The sequence below is a fragment of the Lissotriton vulgaris genome, chromosome 9 (genome assembly GCF_964263255.1).
Source record: "Lissotriton vulgaris chromosome 9, aLisVul1.2, whole genome shotgun sequence".
Classification (NCBI taxonomy): domain Eukaryota; kingdom Metazoa; phylum Chordata; class Amphibia; order Caudata; family Salamandridae; genus Lissotriton; species Lissotriton vulgaris.
Genome location: NC_141697.1, coordinates 342,508,548 through 342,522,270, shown reverse-complemented (window position 1 = coordinate 342,522,270; position 13,723 = coordinate 342,508,548). Strand labels below are relative to the sequence as shown.

The following is a 13,723-nucleotide window of genomic DNA, read 5'->3' as shown; positions in this document are numbered from 1 at the left end:
ATGTCCAGAAACTTCTCTCCTGAGGAAAGGTGGCTTTAGAACGTAGGTATTCAAGCAGCGGCGGCCAGCACAGGTAAGCGCAGTGGGCGGGGTGGGATGGGAGTGGGGGTAGACGACAGACGACAGAATAGGTATAATTAAATACAGAAATAATACCTATTCCATCGTCTGCCGACTTCCTCACCTGCCGCGTTCCGCTCCACAGCGGTTACCTGTGCCACCCGCTGCTGCATTCAAGGGCATTTGGAGGATTGGGGGGATCTGGAGAATGGATTTCACCAGCCTGTTGGCTTTATTCCTATTTTCTTGAACAGCTCTGGAGTATGACTATTTGGTGATAGCACTATATAAAATCTAGATGAATTAAATACACGTAAGTCACTGCGGGCCGCCGTTTACCTTCTTTGTATTTAATGCACAACATGCATCACAGCAGTTCATTCTGCATAGAATGCAGAAGTGGCAGGATAATACCAACCCTATTACATGAAAGGGGTGTAGCCTTTTTAATTGTAAATACAAGTAAACATACAGCCTGCCTCAAATCCGTTCAGCACAAGCAAATTAATGGACAGTGTCAGTGTTCATGACATGAGCAAATGTAAGAGCCTTTCACAAGACCAAACACTTCCCACTTAGGCTATCCTTGAACCACACACTCTCCCAAACATGCAGGCATGCTTGAACCTGCAACCACTGCAAAGATGATAACCAAGATCGATGTGAGACCACACTAAAAGTTGGGGTGTGAAATACAAACACAAACAACAATATATAATGGAGTACCAGATACAAATAGATTCACTAACAATTGTGCACCTCTGTGCAGAGCAAAGTAGACTGAACTGCTTGGCCTAGACTGAAATCAGGACCTGATTCACTAAGACAACTTACACTTTTGAATAATTTACAATTTTGATTGAGTTGACTACTTTTTGAGTATTCAAAAAATGCAAGGGTACATTTATTCCAAAAGTGCAATTTCCAATCGGATTTTGTGAATAAGCAGAAAGTAGTAAATTTACTCAAAAATGTAAATTACTCAAAAGCGTATAACCCCCAGATCCTCCAGTTTGGCAGAGAAATATAAGTTTTACTTTTGTGTAAATTTACACTCCACATTAGTCAATAGCCAAAAAGTTTTATATGTACTCCAAGTGTAAATTTCTCAAAAGTGTAAGTTACCTTTGGGAATCAGGCTCATAGTGTGTAGGTCCATGATGATGGAAGTTCTGCTGCCATTTTGAGGTATTCTACAATGCGATGATAGATCTTTGCCTGGTCAAAATCTTCTGAATGTTAAGGATTCAAATCTGATGGGGCGAGATGAACTCCAGCCACTGTTAACTGAAATTCAAGACATGTCTTTTTCAAGCAATAGATTCTGTAACTAAGTTCAGCAGTGACAGGAGGCATTTCATCCTAGGAAATTCTTTGGCTGGTTACCTTGTGTGACCAAAGTGCCAGAAAATATTTGGGCAGTGAATGCGACTGTCTGTACCTCCTTATAACCAGGTGAGGAACAGATCTTGAGCAGCCAAGCTCTTCACTCCAAGGGGTTAACAGAAGTTTTTCTTGATAACTCTGTTGCGCTAACTTCAAAGTGCCAAGCAGTCCAGGATTCTTAGCACTTAGGTTCCAACAGTAGGAAGCAATGGCAGGCATATTACCCAGAGTGTCTAGTTATAAATGAGGAAGGTATCTTCCCAAGCTGTGGTGGTCTAGCTCAGATGTCTCTGGTGCAAATGAGACAACTATTCTGCTTTAGGGTTAATAGCGCTGCCATGCATTACTTTGCAGCGGGTAGGCGTTACATGGAAGGAGCATGATCGTTCCCATGCATCCACTGATGTATTTTGATGCAAACCCAAATTTACAAAAACGTAAAAAGCTTAGGTAGTGCCAAAATGGTGCACCTACCAAAGAGGCGTAACGAGGAGAAATATTTGTATTTCTCCTCATTAATTCCTCTTCCACGTAGGCTGCATTCTGAACTAAATATAGAAAGTGGAATATATCTCATAGGCTAGCTTTGTGCAAGGGTGCCACCATTGACACTTGGAGAACACAGTGCACTAGTGGAAGGAGATTTGTAAATATGGAGTATTTCTGCCAGCTCACTTTCAAGCAACACAGCACAGCCTTGCTGCATTGCGTTGTGCGAAATCAATCAATCAATCAATCAATCAAAGACATTTATAAAGCGCACTACTTACCCGTAGGGTCTCAAGGCGCTTGGGGGGGGGGGGGGGGTGCCGTTACTGCTCGAACAGCCAGGTCTTGAGCTTCTTCCTGAAGGAGAGGTGGTCTTGGGTCAAGCGCAGCTCGGTCGGGAGGGAGTTCCAGGTCTTGGCGGCCAGGTAGGAGAAGGACCTTCCTCCTGTTGTCGCTCTTCGGATGCGGGGGACGGCGGCGAGGGCGTGGTTGGCTGAACGGAGGTGGCGTTTGGGAGCGTAGAAGTTGACTCGGTTGTTGAGGTAGCTCGGGCCTTGATCGTGTAGGGCTTTGTGTGCGTGGGTGAGGAGACGGAAGGTGATTCTTTTGTTGACGGGGAGCCAGTGCAGGTCTCTCAGGTGTCCGGAGATGTGGCTGGTTCGTGGGATGTCGAGGATGAGTCTGGCTGAGGCGTTCTGGATCCGCTGGAGTCTCTTCTGGAGCTTGGCGGTGGTACCGGCGTAGAGGGCGTTGCCGTAGTCCAGTCGGCTGGTGACGAGGGCCTGGGTGACGGTCTTCCTGGTCTCGGTGGGGATCCACCAGAAGATCTTCCGTAGCATGCGTAGGATGTTGAAGCACGATGAGGAGATGGCGTTGACTTGCCTGGTCATGGAGAGGGAGGAGTCCAGGATGAAACCCAGGTTCCGTGCGTGGTCCGTCGGTTTGGGTGAGGTGCCCAGGGCGGGGGGCCACCAGGAGTCGTCCCAGGCGGAGGGCGAGGAGCCCAGGATGAGGACCTCCGTCTTGTCTGAGTTCGTGCCACATGCCAATTGCCCTTCCATCCAAATTAATCCTGTGCTCACCAAACAATAGATCCCAATTTATAAACCGACCAATGTATATAAAAATACCTTATTCTCATTACACGTGTCTGAAATCCAAAATAAACAAATTACTACTAAAAACAAATTTACTGATCACCTCCTTTCCACTACTTGATGTGAATCGGCTCATACCTCATGAGAAAAAAAGGTGCCACGAGTCTGGTCCGAATGTTTGTAAATCAGTGTTTGTCAAGTGTTAGCTAAGACTAGTATCCAAAACATATTATATGATACATCCTTTAAGTGTCAGTACCACTAACAGTAAATCCCCTCAATTAACAATTCTTGTCCACCAGCACTCACTGAAACAATTCTGCCCTAGGTCGCACCATGTACGTGCGAGTACACCTTGCAATGTAGGAGGTCTTGGCGGGGGACATCTTTCTCACTATTTATCAGCATAAGCACTGAAAATAGACACTACTCCTTCCACTGTAGCAGACGCCATCTTAACACCATCTCAATCATTTTATTATTCCTCCAATTTATGTATCCAACAATCGTACCTTGCATATAAATCTCCCCAATATTTTAGAGGAGTAGCATTTTATGTATATGCTGAACATATATAACCCACAAGGACCATTGTCCGATTGATTACTTTAATTTTGGACAATAAACAGGAAAGACCCAAGAGCAGTCATAACCATCAAAAACGGAATACACCCTATTCCACCTGTCATCGATCGAGACGCATCAGCCAGGTGTGGTAAACCCAGAGTCCCTAAGGGCATATAGCGAAATCATTCATATTATAAAATATATAATTCCCATGGCCATCACATCATTGAATACAGTATCTGAGTACCACTCTAAGAGTTTAATCACACAAAACTTGCACTATGGTATAATGGGACAGATTGAAAATTCATACAATTTGGCACTACCCAATTCAAAGTAAAACCGTAAATGCATACTTACTATTAACAGAAGCAGATTAGCTCAAAACTGACTCTTGGTCAACATCTTATTGGCCAGCCATCTGATTTCATATCCGCCATATAGTTGGTGTATGAGTATCATCATTAGTATTAATAGGAGCAAATTAGCTCAAAGCTGATACTTGGGTAGCACCTCATCGGCTGAACATCTGATCTCACAACCACCGTATAGACCCTCACACTGCAGACCACAATATGCAAGGCACAAATAAAACCCCCCTAAACATGTAAAACCAGCACGACTAAAGATACATCCAGGATTACATTGATGGAGAGGCAATGACACACCTGTCAGATTGCAGTGAGAGCAATATTTCAGTCCCCCAAAAAATACTGAAGCTCATGATCCACATTTAATCCTCTTTCAACTGCTCACAATGTCATAATCCTTGTGGCTTCACACTGACGTAAGTTCAATTATCTATTTCCACCTCAGGGGTCCCTGGCCACATGATCAATACCAAAGAATTGGAAACTTCTGTGTTATCGCTGTGCCTTACACTCTATGGCACGAACCGCTATGGGGTATTTTATATCTCCTGATTTAAATGCCCTCATATGTTCACCAACTCCACCCCTCAGAGCTCTAACCATGCTTTGTACATATATATGATTGCATTTACATATAACTATATATACAACAAATTCAGTACCATACTTAATGTGTGTATGAATTACAAATTCATCAGCAATCCCATTGATAAGGCATGTGGTCTTGTCCAGAGCCCATCAGTACATCCCTCAGTGATCATATTTGTAGAACCCTAGAGTATGATGGGTCAGCCAACTCATCTCTTTTTGTTGTTTTGGTAACTGGGGCTCAACATTTTGTTCAGGGACCTACTTCTAAGGCAGGCAATGTTAGGTTTCTAGGTCCATACAAAGTAACAATGCATATACACATGGACATATCCTAAGGATTTCGGGGGCCCTGGGCCAAGCCTTTTCTGGGGCCCCTGTTCAGAACAACATTGAATTTATGATACAATTTCATATTTCTCATGCTCTCTGAGGCCAGGTCACTGAACTTCACAGGCAGACTGGTCCAAATTCCAAATGTGTTTTCATCTAGTAATATTCAGGGATAGTGATGTGTGTTTTTAATATGGTAATACAGCAGCAGCTCACAAATATTGTTACTAATAATCTCTGCGACCCACTGCCATTTCTCATAAAGGGAACTTTTTATGGATGTTGCATGGTGCTGAAAGAGAAACACAACATTTGTCAGCAAAATGTTTGAAACTGCAACCCACATACTGTGGTACAGGAAAATGGAATTTAAAACAATCTATGTTTAAAAATCATTGAAGGTCATCAGGACAGGACTTTGTGAAGGACAGAGCCAGATAAATCAGGGGGCCTCATAAAAGTCTAGGGTCCTGGGCCAGAGCTCACTTTGTCCATGCTTTAAAACATCTCTTCATAGACAATTAATATTAGAGTCAGTACTCAAACATTTTTTATGTACCTTGCACTCATATCCTTAAAAACAAATCTCAAATAGATTTCTCATAAGCCTTATAATCCTATGTAGATATTTAGTATATGTTTCAAACTCTTGTCTCTTAAATTACACAGACGCCAATGTGCAGGTGAATGTGGTCCATTCCAATTTGAAGAAACTGCTTTTCAGGGAGCACAATAAAATCTCAATGGTATAAATGTGATTCTTATAATAGGGTGCATGCATGCATTTAGGTGTCAGTGTTTAGGGTTTGATTAACTGAACACTAGAAATGTCAACCATTTGTAATCTTGCAACATCATTAAATCCACCATTATGTATTCTTTTGATATTATTACAATTCATTTTCCTAAAGATTTTTTTTGAAATTGTAGTACTTGACCACATCTCAACTAAATTATATTTCTTTATCAATGTTTATAAACATATGTTAATCGACTTATTGGTAGTATACCAAAAGTTGAGACTTCAGCTGCACTCCTTTAAGTCACATATAAGTCATAAACCATAAAACTCACAATTCATGGGGCCTGTAATATATATCCCTATACTCAAAAGTGAACAGCATCATTAATCAGAATCAGGTATCAAGACAAAACATTATTCTAGCTGTTCAGCAGTCTTTATTCACGCTGTGTAAAACGACTCTTTAAAATGTTCCCAGCACACGATAGCCAAAATGTGTTTCGTCTTTTACTAAGAATTTTTCAAAGCATAGACATCCAAGTCGGTCCGGCCATGACTGGAAAACAGTTTGTGTAGCCTCCTACAATAAGTTACGTGGAAGGGGCAGATTCCGAAGTCTAATAAATCATCCCGGCTCAAAATATTACGAAATATCGTCTACAAGACAAGATCCCACTTTCCGGAAGTAAGTCAGGCAGGTCGAGACATGAATCCTAAAGCTGCGTGTAGGTAGCTTGCGGCCCTAAAAGTTCAGAATACCCTCTTCTTTACGTTCTCCATATCCGGAAGTAAATCTGGCAGGTAAAAGGTGATTCTAAACGCAGCAAATATGCAAATCCCGGGCCAAAAGAAATGGATCACACTAGTGTTCCTCAATATCAGAAAACAAAGCAAAATGTAATAGCGGGCCAATAATTTCTCCTTCAATCTGTTCTTATTAGACGGGTCAAATAATACCTCCTACCCAACACTCAGCTCCTCTCACGCCCCTTCCGGCGCCACATGTGCTGCGCCTGCAGCCAGTGCAATCATAGTACGCTGCACCCCTCCGAGTCGTTGAGTCTCCGCTGGTCCGCGTTTCACAACTGCCAGATTTATATAACTTATCCAGAATTAAAGGCTATGGGACTTGAACCATCATGTTTCCTTCAGTGTAGACTCTGCTGGCTCCACTGAAGGAAATCATTGATGGACGACTAGTGAGATAATTGCCCATCGGTCAATAGACATCAGATTGTCCACCCTATTCAGGATTCAGAATGTCATTTGTTGCTTTTCGGGAAGCCACGAAAACTTGCAGACTGAATACCAATGGGTCCTGTCACGAAAAAGGCAAATTTTACATTTGTGCCACTCACCAGAAAGAGAGTCCAGACAATTTTCTTTTTTTTAATTGTGTTGTTCAATGGAATTTTTGTTCATTAGGCATAATGTGGTCTGTTGGAGCACAGCTTTGAGGCCAAAGTGCTGCAACATCCTGGACAGGGAAGAGTTTTCACCCCTGTGAGGGCCAGCGGGCTAGTAAACCCATTGATTAATACTTCTCCCCTATAAATGGCTGACAGGTGATAAGGGGCCTGGGGACTGAGGAGACGAAGAGACTGTATTGTGGGGCGCAGCAGGGGGTTATGGGATATTTTCAGGGCGTGGACTGCCAGAGTGAGGACATATAAACATGTGCAGCTACTCTGACGGCCAAAGATCTGAGCCTCCTAACTGCAAAATTAATAAGACTTCACCTCTTTACAGGTTTTAGAGCAATATTTTAAATTGCAGCTATTCTATAGAACATCTTATTAATTTTGGCAGGTAGGAGGCTTCCAGATTCTGTGATACAAAGGATTTGAACAGCAGTATATTAGAACATCTGAATCTACATACAATTGACGTTTGGATACTAAGAGAAAGTTGGGAAACTATACGGAATGTAAACATGTTGAAAATGAGCAGTAGATATTTCTTGGTAGAGAAGGTATTTTTAGAGCAGCCAAAGGAGAATTTCTACCTGTTTATTGAGACCACATTTTACAGTGCCCAGCTTTAATGTTCATTGGCTTTCTCTTTTCCAAATCTTCAATTCGAAACCTTCTCCATGTCTTCTTCTTTTACATGGTTAATATATATATATATATATATATATATATATATATATATATATATATATATATATATATATATATATATATATATATACCTATATATATACCTATATATATATATATATATATATATATATATATATATACCTATATATATATATATATATATATATATATACCTATATATATATATATATATATATATATATACATATATATATATATATACATATATATATATATATATATATATATATATATATATATATATATATATATATATATATATATATATATATATATATATATATATATTATTGTTGGATCCTAAATTTCAGTGGACAAATAGTGTTCCCAATATAAGCCAGTAGGCATTTACAACTGATGATGTATATCACACATGTACTATCACAATTCAGCGAGTATTTTCTCCCCTATAACTGAAATGTGTTTTCTTTTGATAAAATGATGGATGATTGTAAGACAATGGTCTTTAAAAAAAGGACAAAGACAGCCCTTCATGTTTGTGTGTCCCCCTTAAAGCAATGCTTGGTTTTCCAGAAAAACATCCATCAATATTGTATTGTTATTAAGGATGTGTCAGTGTTTATGTTAATATTTCCAGATATAATGATGCTCCACTCATGGTAGTCATGAGTCTCTGAGCTCGACAGACATCAATTACTGACAATATTTCTTGCTGCTTTGTTTGGTAGGCTTCCAATCTTGTTAACACTCCTGCTACCTTTTGAGATATTAAATTTATTTTTTATTGTGTGTGGAGGTTTTGCCGCCGTGTTACTCCTGCCCTGTGGTAAGGATGTTGTTGTCATCTTTAGTACATCCTTTTGAGTCGCCCAGGCCTTAAACTGATCTGGACCCATCTGGGGGAGCACCGGCACTGAGCCCCCACCAGGCATCCTCTAGCAGATGGGGGACAATGACAGGAGGCTCTGGGCACATCAAGTGGGCTGCAGGACCTGCCACGATTGCGAGAGACAGAAGGTGTGGCTTACTGCCCACGTGAGGAATGCGGAAGGGGGCTGCGGCCCTGGGAGAACGAATGCTGCAGGTCTGCCACCGTGGCCACCCGGCTGCCGAGGAGCAGCGCATGCTACAGGAGAGCCCAACTGGTGGCAGCATGGGGTGGAATAAGGTATGGCTCAGTGTCACGACTGTGGACCCCTGGACTCAGCTGTGCAGGGCTGTGATGTACTGGAATTGGACGCAGTGATCCCTCTACCCTGCACAACCCCGGGGAAGCAGCATGTGTTACCAGGCCACTGCAGCCCTCCCCACCGCTCCTCGCATCAGTGGCCTATTCCCCCGCCAGTTGGTGCTTTGAAATGAGATGTGGGGGGACAGGCCCCCACACACTAATTCCAGGGATTCAACTGAACAAACTCCTAGCATAAACTGTCCCCATCCTCGCAAGGTTCGCATTTCCCTTGGCAGGACTGCTTGTGCCCCACTCACCCCCAGGTGATGGGGAACTTGTGCAATATTGCCTGGATGGAGCAGCAGGTCCCATAGAGCTCACAGCAGTGACCTCTGAGAGAAAACATAGTGGGTCCTTCACTGTAGAGGCTGGACTGTACAAAACTCTGTCTTTCTTCCGCGGATAACCACCCTACCCAAAGCCTCAACTGTCCATGTATGATGCCACCTAGCCCCAGGACTAAGCTTGCACATATCCAATTGGTCCACGCAGTGCATGGGGCAATGGGGGACCAAAGAATCTCACCACCTGGGAACTCTGGACACTGGGGGTGGTGCCTGTGTGTTCAGGCACAGGCTGACATGTTGACGGCGAGCATCCCACTGGAACCAACAGATGCAAAGCTTGACAAGATCTTGGCTACCATAGCTGCAGTGGTGCGGGGATGTCTTGGTACCCCAAACTTTGAACATTACTATTTAACAGAACAGCTGCAGTGGCCCACCCGATAGCAGGTTGAGAGACAGGTGGAGGAACTAGGCCATATCCCTGGTGAGAGGGCGCTGTAGCTGGTGAGGGAAATATTTCTACATGGGACAAAGCCACCACCGCCTGCAAACGGCCTGCTGCAGGTGGCACATGGCAGCTTTACGAGAGCCTTACACCTCATGACAGATATTGCCCAATATGCCCATGGAATCTACTTGAGCTCATAAACACAACATAATGTGTATTTGTAAAGCAGTGGGTACACCACAAAGGGTATCTTGTTGCTGAAAGGCAGATGTTTATTCATCCATCCAAACATTCAGAGAACAGATTGTCTAGGGGGGTATGAAACAATGAGAGGCAGAGGGCGTCAGCATACTGGGTGACCTGTTCCTGGATCTGACCCTCATCCTCTTCGATCAACAGATGGACAACTTCGGCCTCCCGGTGGGCAACTTCCTAGGCTATAGGAGACTGGTGGAAGAGATGGGGAGACTGGGGTATAGTGGACTTGGAACCTAACCTGCGTCCGGTGGTACACATCATGCACATGATGGGCAAAGGCAGCTGGCTGATTACGTGGCTGACCAAAGCGCACACTCACATGCTACAGGACCCATAGACTGTCTTTAACAGGCCTGAGACGGAGACATTGGACATGCATTAACCTCGAAGGAATGGGCTCCCATAACGCCTGCTCCCAATATTTCCAACACAATATTCTGCATAGGGTGTACCTCACCCCAGCATGCTTCATAAAAAACTATCCCGAAGTTTCATCGGCCTGCCCACGCTACCAGATTGCTGGAGAGGACCTGTTCCACATGTTTTGGAGGTGCTGGTTGGCCTGCAACCTTTGGACAGAAGCCACAAATACATTGGCCACCATGACAGGTCGCAATGAATTTGACTGTATGACTGGCTATGTTTAAGGCCTTTCCAGGCAGAGAAAGAATAGGGGGACCACAACCCGCTTCATAGAGTTGGCATTGTTGCTTGTGTGCAGAATAATAGCTATGAACTGGAAGGCTACTGCACTCCTGGGGGTAGCATGCTGGCGGGTGGTGACATCGAAGTGGGGTACAGCCGAAGCTAAGGTGTCATGGTGTGAAGAGGTGAAAGGGCTGAGGAAGAGATCAATAGCATCAGATTGGAAGGAATTGCTGGCTACACTCGAGGATCCGCAGGACAGTCCTTCCACTTGGACTGATCACCACACCCTATCATAGCCTGTCGGACTCACGACAGGTGTGGAACTCCCATTACAGCAGCTCCCACCTCCACTCTGTGACTTCCCTCCGGTGTCGCTGGGGCACAATGACGATACACTTTGAGAGGCTTCCGGCGAGTCTAATCCAAACAGAATCCTCTACTGGGCATCCTTGGGGTAGCCTGTGTAACAAGAATATGTATAATTCATATTTTTATTGTTGACTGCAGCTATATATGGACTTGAATATAGTTATAATGGATCTTGCATTGTTGGAATAGGTATTTCCTTCTTATTATACATATGGGGGCACATGCATGAAAGTTACATTTTGCGATTACCAAATAGCGATTTTTAAGAAATCGCTATTTGATAATCACAAAATCCAATGCATAAAAACAGGCTGCAAATAGCGATTCTCTAATTGCAAGAATTGCAAATGCAATTAGGGAATCACTATTTCCTATTGCAACTACGTTCTTTCCTATGGAATGGTCTTGCATTGCCTAAATTGTGATTACCTAATTGGTAACCGCTAGTTGGGTAATGCAAAGGCAAGGGTGCCTGGGGGCCAAAGGTCCCCCTGAGGCACCCCTAACAAAAAATGGTGCACATGTAAGGCACAAACGATTGCAAAGTACCTTGATGCATGTGCCCCATGGGTTCAAAGATATGGGGTCGGTGAAATGTTACCTGAATTACTGTTGTTAACTGTAAGCACCAAAAAATAAAATGATGAGCCTTAACACATTTCAGGGGTTCTTAGCTCAAAATCACTTTGGGTATCTTCTTCTCCTCAATGCAGCTTGTGAAGAACAGGCAATTAATGAAGCAGACAGCAATATCCTCCTCTTTGTTTTGTGAGAACAATTTGGCAGATGTCTAGTCTGCCATATTGTGTAATCGACAACATTGCACTTTTAGTATTTTGAATGGGACTTCCACACTTTTTGGTGGATGCCCAGCATTCGCAAAACTCTGAATAACACCATCTGTCATCAAAGTAATTCTAAATAACAATGTAGTGTTTTTAAAGAAGAAGCTGAAATATAGGAGATAATTGTCTTACTCCAGAGAATGCCGGGATTGACACAGAATGTAAAAAAGCTTATAATGCGAGAATTAATAGCTGCAAACTACCCCAGTTATACAACCCTGTATTTGACTTATTGGCCAGCCATCTGATTTCATATCCGCCATATAGTTGGTGTATGAGTATCATCATTAGTATTAATAGGAGCAAATTAGCTCAAAGCTGATACTTGGGTAGCACCTCATCGGCTGAACATCTGATCTCACAACCACCGTATAGACCCTCACACTGCAGACCACAATATGCAAGGCACAAATAAAACCCCCCTAAAATTGTCAAACCAGCACGACTAAAGATACATCCAGGATTACATTGATGGAGAGGCAATGACACACCTGTCAGATTGCAGTGAGAGCAATATTTCAGTCCCCCAAAAAATACTGAAGCTCATGATCCACATTTAATCCTCTTTCAACTGCTCACAATGTCATAATCCTTGTGGCTTCACACTGACGTAAGTTCAATTATCTATTTCCACCTCAGGGGTCCCTGGCCACATGATCAATACCAAAGAATTGGAAACTTCTGTGTTATCGCTGTGCCTTACACTCTATGGCACGAACCGCTATGGGGTATTTTATATCTCCTGATTTAAATGCCCTCATATGTTCACCAACTCCACCCCTCAGAGCTCTAACCATGCTTTGTACATATATATGATTGCATTTACATATAACTATATATACAACAAATTCAGTACCATACTTAATGTGTGTATGAATTACAAATTCATCAGCAATCCCATTGATAAGGCATGTGGTCTTGTCCAGAGCCCATCAGTACATCCCTCAGTGATCATATTTGTAGAACCCTAGAGTATGATGGGTCAGCCAACTCATCTCTTTTTGTTGTTTTGGTAACTGGGGCTCAACATTTTGTTCAGGGACCTACTTCTAAGGCAGGCAATGTTAGGTTTCTAGGTCCATACAAAGTAACAATGCATATACACATGGACATATCCTAAGGATTTCGGGGGCCCTGGGCCAAGCCTTTTCTGGGGCCCCTGTTCAGAACAACATTGAATTTATGATACAATTTCATATTTCTCATGCTCTCTGAGGCCAGGTCACTGAACTTCACAGGCAGACTGGTCCAAATTCCAAATGTGTTTTCATCTAGTAATATTCAGGGATAGTGATGTGTGTTTTTAATATGGTAATACAGCAGCAGCTCACAAATATTGTTACTAATAATCTCTGCGACCCACTGCCATTTCTCATAAAGGGAACTTTTTATGGATGTTGCATGGTGCTGAAAGAGAAACACAACATTTGTCAGCAAAATGTTTGAAACTGCAACCCACATACTGTGGTACAGGAAAATGGAATTTAAAACAATCTATGTTTAAAAATCATTGAAGGTCATCAGGACAGGACTTTGTGAAGGACAGAGCCAGATAAATCAGGGGGCCTCATAAAAGTCTAGGGTCCTGGGCCAGAGCTCACTTTGTCCATGCTTTAAAACATCTCTTCATAGACAATTAATATTAGAGTCAGTACTCAAACATTTTTTATGTACCTTGCACTCATATCCTTAAAAACAAATCTCAAATAGATTTCTCATAAGCCTTATAATCCTATGTAGATATTTAGTATATGTTTCAAACTCTTGTCTCTTAAATTACACAGACGCCAATGTGCAGGTGAATGTGGTCCATTCCAATTTGAAGAAACTGCTTTTCAGGGAGCACAATAAAATCTCAATGGTATAAATGTGATTCTTATAATAGGGTGCATGCATGCATTTAGGTGTCAGTGTTTA

At 42.6% G+C, this 13,723-nt stretch overlaps 1 protein-coding gene across 1 annotated transcript in view; it reads right to left on the bottom strand.

Annotated features, from left to right (window-relative positions):
• The window catches only part of LOC147690097 (sodium/potassium/calcium exchanger 4-like), a 609,516-nt gene that overhangs the window by 15,901 nt on the left and 579,892 nt on the right, over positions 1 to 13,723 (bottom strand). The gene's annotated exons all lie outside the window — the stretch shown is intronic.